The following is a 7,568-nucleotide window of genomic DNA, read 5'->3' on the forward strand; positions in this document are numbered from 1 at the left end:
TCTTTCCTTCCACTCTGCTTCCATTCCTCTTTCTCGCACGCTGGTAGGCACGTCTGCTCCTTCCTACAGCCTTCTTCAGTTTCTCAAGCTCATCCGTCCACCACACAAGCTTCCTAGCATACACAGGTTTACACCTCTTCATCCATCGATCATTCGCACTATGGATCCATTTCATCATTCGCTCTACACAGCTCTGCGCATCCGCTTCGTCTATGGCGCTCGCTGCATCCTCTAACGCACTCTCTCGCATATCACACATATATCCTTCCCAGTCTACGTACCTTGCACACCCATCTACGCATGCCCTCATTCGTACCTACATTCTCTCTGTGTACCATCCGTATTAACAATACGTTATGGTCACTCACTCCTCAGTCGGGCTTTACTTCCCACTCATACCGGCACCCTCCATTCACGCCGTTCACGAAAGTGACATCGATGTCACTCTCCCATTCGGCCCGCTGAACGAGTAAAACTCGCTTGGCTCATTCAACAACATTCATCCCGCTCGCAATCATCCATTCCTCAATCACTCTACCACGCGCTTCACTCTCTTTGCTGCCTCCACCCTTGCTATACCACAAGGGAGAGACGGAAAAAGCGTTTGCTGATAGGTATGGATGCATTCGCATCCATACCTATCAGCAGACGCTTTCTCCCGGCCGTCTCACATACTCTGTCCATGTACGCCAAGTACGGCTCGATACACTTACCATACTGGCAATACATGGACACCACATACATTTCGCCAAAGTCCCCCTTCAACCACAAACTCACTCCAAGCTTATTCGTACACTCTCTCACGCACATCACGTCTAACATAGAGTCATTTACCACCACTGTTGCTTTCACCGTCCCACTTTCGCACACAATCACATCCATACCTATGGGCAAGCCCACCACACGTCCATGCCTTTCATACGGTTCTTGCAGCAGTGCTACACTCACTCGACGTTCGCGCATCATCTCACCCAGATCACACATAACCGCATACGCTCTCTGGCAGTTATACTACACCACATTCACGCACCATTCATTCGTCATTTATTCTCGCTTTCTCTCTCTCTAACGCTCTCACGTATTCCGGACACACTTCGGACAGAACCGAGTGATCACATTTGCTCCCTTTCAGCTTACAGTTTCTACACACACTTTCCTTTTTACAATCTCTCATCATGTGTCCTACACATCCACATTTTTGGCACAGTCTTTCCTTTTCGGTACATTGCCGCATCATGTGCCCAAATGCGAAGCACTTGTGGCACCTCAGCGCACTGAAAAACTCTTTCACCCTAAAGGCCTTCCAATGCACAAACACTCGTCCGTCACTACAGAGCACATTTCTTATTGCACTCGTAACTTCTAATATCACATTTCCGCAGGTTGCATCTTTCTTCGCATTCCTACTCACAACACGCACACGATCCATAAATACTCTGTCACGTCCGGCTTCATTAATATGTCAGGGTATGTAAATTTTTTTCCATCTATAAGAAATAAATCCTAAAACTATCAAACATTATTTGAAAAACGCGCCAAAGCCGGCCATGACGCTTAACTCCGCCTAGAAACTAAGCGTGGCGCTTCGTAGCGCCTAAGGGTCTCCCACCACGGTGAGAGCCCCTACTCCGGAGAGTTCCCCCTCTCCAGGCCGCCGCAGGCCCGAGCCGCCGAAACGAAGGACCTCAGAACAGTCCCGAATTTCGTCAGTTCTCTGCGCGACACCGAACAGTACAGTCGCACTTCTAAATTCTAACTCTGAGTCCAAATTCTAACTCTAATTCTAAAATTCTAACTCTAAGTATAATATCCTAACTCTAAAATCTAAATTCTAAGTCTAAGTCTAAATTCTAAGTTCTAGTTTCAAATCCTGTACTACTATACGAATAAATCAGTGTATTCATGTGTGAAAACTAGTGTTCAGTACTCCTCAAAACTTCCACTCCCGTGATAAAATACGACAGCGTTTAAATCTGTCATACGGCATTTGAATTCAGAATAATTTAAACTGTTTTGGAGCGGACCACCGCTCATCACAGTTAGAATTAACATTCTCAGCATTTGCCAAAATAAGGAATTGATAGTGAGGTCCGCCGCATATCAACCCTCCTTATTTGAGTAATCATTCAGAGGATGTATCAAATTCAATATGCCTAAGACGCGACGCGCGGGAAGGAAGAATCAACTACGAAAACTAAACCGACTCTATCGTGAATCAGCGACCGAGGAATACTCTCAATTTCTCGGAGTGGAGTATCAGGCCGATCCTGAATACGAGGACATTTTCAACATTAAAAATAATAAGAGCGACGAACTCCTACAGTGGAAGTGCATACCAATAACGTTCCAACCACGACGCCTGCCGCCGCCAAACATCCCAGTGAACGACCCTCGCCGCACGCACTACCTCCAAGTACGAGCCGACACGATCAAGAAAGTGCTACTAAAGGTAAGTGAAATTCATGTTAACCTGAGGAATCGCGCGTGTTAGCAAATTCAGAGACGGTTTTACCACGTGGAAGAGAACATTCTAGAAAAATCTCCGACGCATTTTTCCTCTTTTCCATCGTCACTGCGGAAGCTATAAAAAAAGGGTCAGGCTATAAAACTAGGGTCGTCCACTGCACACGGTACAACTCTCGAACTTCTAACACGGAAAAACGCAAATAATTCAATCTTTTAAAAATCTTCGTGTCTCAGGAAATAACTTCGTAAATCCGTACAACAAAGTAGTCATTTAACCAATAAACTATTAAGAACACTCTCGATTTACCAACAGTATACCGACGTACGTTCTTTTATCGACGATCTTACCAACGATTTACCACCGGCTTATACCGACGGCCTTTACCGACGATCGTTACCGATAGTTGCCGACGTTATATCGACGCCACATCGACTCACTTTGCTGACATTTACCGACCTCTCGACAACGTCCGGTCTCATCAACCATCTACGAGCGAACAACGCATGATCTTTTAATACAACTAACGTGGCAAGTATAGATGTGCCCAATCCCCTTTAGAGGTGTAACCCCTCTTCCAGGAGTTAATCTCCTAATACCTCTCGAGCCTCCGTATTACTGTCAAGTCGGTATCGGGTACATCCATTTTGAAACTAAAGCCGCTCTTTGTCTTTCATGCTTCGCCGCGTTACCTCGAACTTCTCAATTGTTCTGGACGCGGATCCGGAAACATAGCCTAACCATAGGTGGATTATTAGTTGGGATAGTTTGCGGAACTTGCAGCAACCGCCTCACCCTCTCACGGGCGGGTGACCTATGCGAACTTTGCGAGTCTGTATACGAAGACTACTCGCGTAACCCAGATAGCGTCCCGGCGAGGATAGAAGACGGAACCACGATCATAACTGTAGAATTACAGATAGGCTCCACGCCGTAACTGCTACTTTAAGGGTAACACATTCTTTCCCTTTCCTCCGCATCGTGCAACCTTTGTCGGAAAACCCTTCGTCGTGGGTATCCCCGGAAAAATTTCCGTAATACGACGTTGTCTCGCGCAATAGTTCGAGTACGTGCAACGCGAATCATACACTCGCGAATAACACGCCGCGACTGCGAACGGGACGTAACAACTCTCTCATCCACTCGCCCTTTCAAGCTCTTCTCATACATTTCTCTCATTAACACTTCACTCGCCATATCATTCGGCACATCGTACAAGATGATCTTTGGGCCTATCTTGCGAGGCAGCTCCACCTTTAGGCCAGCATTCTTAAACTGACCACACTCTCTTATTCTTTTCAACTCACTCTCGCTCATCGTCTCAATCGCTACACCTCCATTCCTCACTTTCCTCACCGCTTTCACACGCACATTCAGTGACTTGCTCACATGCTTCATCATTCTCTCCTTTACTTCCTCACTTGTCACACTCGCACTTGCATCATCCGCTCTCACTATTACCGCATAACTCTTCTCTTTCGTTTTCACTCGTTTTCACATTCACTTCCTGTACCTTTTCAATCACGCTCTTTTCAACATTTTTCGCACTCACGCTCGCATAGCTCATTCCACTTCCGCCGTAGGCTAAATCCCGACTCGCTCGACGCATACACTCATCCAGTTTCGCCTGTATTCTCTCATTTTTGCACAACATTTTCATCATCTGTTTCTCATATTCTCCCACAATGTCCAGTATTTTCTCACTCGCACTCTTTGAATTTTGTTCGTCTCCGTAAACAGGAATTTACGGAGTCTCGCACCAATTACTCTCATACACGCTATCTCACTCACTTCCGCAACGCTCTCATTCTCTCCCTCATTCATTAATCAAGAACGAAAGTTAGAGGTTCGAAGGCGATCAGATACCGCCCTAGTTCTAACCATAAACGATGCCAGCTAGCGATCCACCGAAGTTCCTCCGATGACTCGGCGGGCAGCTTCCGGGAAACCAAAGCTTTTGGGTTCCGGGGGAAGTATGGTTGCAAAGCTGAAACTTAAAGGAATTGACGGAAGGGCACCACCAGGAGTGGAGCCTGCGGCTTAATTTGACTCAACACGGGAAACCTCACCAGGCCCAGACACCGGAAGGATTGACAGATTGATAGCTCTTTCTTGATTCGGTGGGTGGTGGTGCATGGCCGTTCTTAGTTGGTGGAGCGATTTGTCTGGTTAATTCCGATAACGAACGAGACTCTAGCCTGCTAAATAGGCGTACCTTATGGTATCGCGAAGGCCCCCGGCTTCGGCTGGCGGGTTTTTACTACCAACGTACAAACAAATCTTCTTAGAGGGACAGGCGGCTTCTAGCCGCACGAGATTGAGCAATAACAGGTCTGTGATGCCCTTAGATGTTCTGGGCCGCACGCGCGCTACACTGAAGGAATCAGCGTGTGTTCCCTGGCCGAAAGGCCCGGGTAACCCGCTGAACCTCCTTCGTGCTAGGGATTGGGGCTTGCAATTGTTCCCCATGAACGAGGAATTCCCAGTAAGCGCGAGTCATAAGCTCGCGTTGATTACGTCCGTGCTTGTACACACCGCACGTCGCTACTACCGATTGAATGATTTAGTGAGGTCTTCGGACTGGTGCGCGGCAATGTCTCGGCATTGCCGATGTTGCCGGGAAGATGACCAAACTTGATCATTTAGAGGAAGTAAAAGTCGTAACAAGGTTTCCGTAGGTGAACCTGCGGAAGGATCATTAACGTTCCGGAGGTCCTGCTCTGCGTCGAGAGTCCTCTCTTTTGTGAGAGACGCGCGCTCGCAGCAGTCGGCGACTGAATGGACGCGCTGAAAAGGCGCTCTCAGAGAAAAAGAAAATAACGGATTTGACGGAATTTGTTGGTTGTGTTTTGATATAACGACGGACGCCGTCGCGCCTCTCTGACCGAAAGTAGTCGGCAAGCAGAGCAGCGCGCCCGGCGGTGTTCGACGACGATTCGGAGCGAGACGCTTCGCGATCACGCTCGTGTGTGTGCCATTCTCCGGCCACACACACACAGAGCGCCGATTCGGCGTTGAGCGCGAACCGGTGGTAACCTATGCCCGCGCACGCGTGTGTGCAGCACCCACGACGTTCGTCGACGCGCGCCCTCCCCGTTGTCGCGGGGCAGCGGTCAGCGTGCCGAGAACACACGGTGTGCGACCGCGAGTGCCGAGCGAGAGGACCCCCATATATTATTATAATAAATATATAACACAGAGAAGGGATCGATGATATTTCGACCAATCTGTCAACTGTGTCGGTCCGACGGTTTCTTCAAAGAGCTTCCGCCCCGGCTCTCCCGTTGCGGGAGAGACGCTCCGAACGAGAAACACACAACTCTATCTTTGTGCCGTAGCCTTCCCTGGCGGGAGGCGGCGGTCCGCGCGCGTCCTCGGACGCGCGCGGACAGGCTGATCGAAGAGCCACCACGATTATTCTCTCTCTCTCGTCCCAGAGAAGAGACCACGATGGTTGAACGAGAAGCGCGTTTCTTCGCGAACGCAAAAATTTCGAACGATTACCCTGAACGGTGGATCACTTGGCTCGTGGGTCGATGAAGAACGCAGCTAATTGCGCGTCAACTTGTGAACTGCAGGACACATGAACATCGACATTTCGAACGCACATTGCGGTCCACGGATACAATTCCCGGACCACGCCTGGCTGAGGGTCGTTTTAGTACCCCTAAACTGCTTACGCCCAAAAAGCGCGCACGGCCACGACGCGGGCGACCAGAGAATGGCGCGCGCGTCGCCTGTGCCCTGTGCAACGCTTACAATGGGCGTACGAGCGATCGTTGGACGTTCGCCCGAGGTGTTTGTGCCGCGCCGACCGGCCGCGGTGCAAATCCTGGCGTCGTCTGAAATGACACACCAAAATAATAATAATAATAATGAGGAGGAGAAGCGCACAAGCGTGTAAAACGTTGGCGAACGCGCGCCCAGAGAATGCTGCGTGAATTAAGAGGGGGAGCGTGTTTGTGTATCCAAATCGTGTGTGTACGCGAGAGCCGAGGAAAAATGGGATGAGAGTAAGAGCGCGCGCGAAGGGAGCAACAAACGGCCAAAAAAAGGGTCAGGACGGTGAATGGCACCGCTTTCCCTAGAGCGGCGCGTGCGTTGTTGTCTCTCGAAAGTAGGTAGCGCTTGTCTCACCGTCTCTCCTCTCCGTACATCACACAGACTGACCGGACTGCTCTCGCACTCTGTGCCGCGTCTCTTGGTGCGATAGCGCTTGCGCGTCTTATGCCGAGGCGCCCTTGCCCGCACACATAACGGTATTACGGAGAAATATACGGCGCGTCGTCGTCCGGCGGAGAGAGCATTCGTAATCCTTTACCTCTTTACGGAGAAGGGTTTTGAATCGCGAGCCGACCGCGTGTCCGAGTCCACGAAATTTTCGTAAAGCGAAAAAAGGAGACCGGCGCGCCGCGTCGTGTACTCGTCGAATCGATTCCGCCCGAATTTCGTATATAAAAGAGAAGGGAGAGCCGAGAATCTCGAACCCCGCGATATATCGTCTCCATTACCACCAACGAGTTGTGTGCGGTTAGCGCCCCGGCGATTTGCCTTCTCGCGTATTTCGTGTGCTGCCGCTGCTGCTCTCTCGTTCGACGCTCTCTCTCTCTCCCTCTTATTAATATATATTATAGAGGAGAGACGACGATGAGTGACGCGGAGGAGGCAAACAGCTACGAAAACTCACTATGCGACGACCTCAGAGCAGGCGAGATTACCCGCTGAATTTAAGCATATTATTAAGCGGAGGAAAAGAAACTAACCAGGATTTCCTTAGTAGCGGCGAGCGAACAGGAAAGAGCCCAGCACCGAATCCCGCGGTTCCGCCGCAGGGAAATGTGGTGTTTGGGAGGATCCGCTTATCCCGAGGTGCCGCGTCGCGTCCAAGTCCATCTTGAATGGGGCCCGTAGAGGGTGCCGTAGCGACCGGTGCGCGCCTCGGGAGGATCTCTCCTTAGAGTCGGGTTGCTTGAAAGTGCAGCTCTAAGTGGGTGGTAAACTCCATCTAAGGCTAAATACGACCACGAGACCGATAGCGAACAAGTACCGTGAGGGAAAGTTGAAAAGAACTTTTAAGAAAGAGTTCAAGAGTACGTTGTGGCGA

The 7,568-nt window shown here is 49.9% G+C and overlaps 1 non-coding gene and 1 pseudogene across 1 annotated transcript; both read left to right on the forward strand.

The window, feature by feature from the left end:
• Positions 1-4,431: 4,431 nt before the first annotated feature.
• Positions 4,432-5,157, forward strand: LOC146723810 (small subunit ribosomal RNA; annotated as a pseudogene; the record flags this gene model as incomplete).
• Positions 5,158-5,965: 808 nt separating this feature from the next.
• LOC146723811 (5.8S ribosomal RNA) lies at positions 5,966-6,120 on the forward strand. Its single transcript, XR_014924345.1, has one exon. It is a non-coding gene; the product is annotated as a 5.8S ribosomal RNA (ribosomal RNA).
• The last annotated feature ends 1,448 nt before the right edge of the window (positions 6,121-7,568 follow it).

Source organism: Nylanderia fulva, unplaced genomic scaffold (assembly GCF_048542155.1).
Source record: "Nylanderia fulva isolate GAGA-0341 unplaced genomic scaffold, ASM4854215v1 Scaffold1668, whole genome shotgun sequence".
NCBI lineage: Eukaryota > Metazoa > Arthropoda > Insecta > Hymenoptera > Formicidae > Nylanderia > Nylanderia fulva.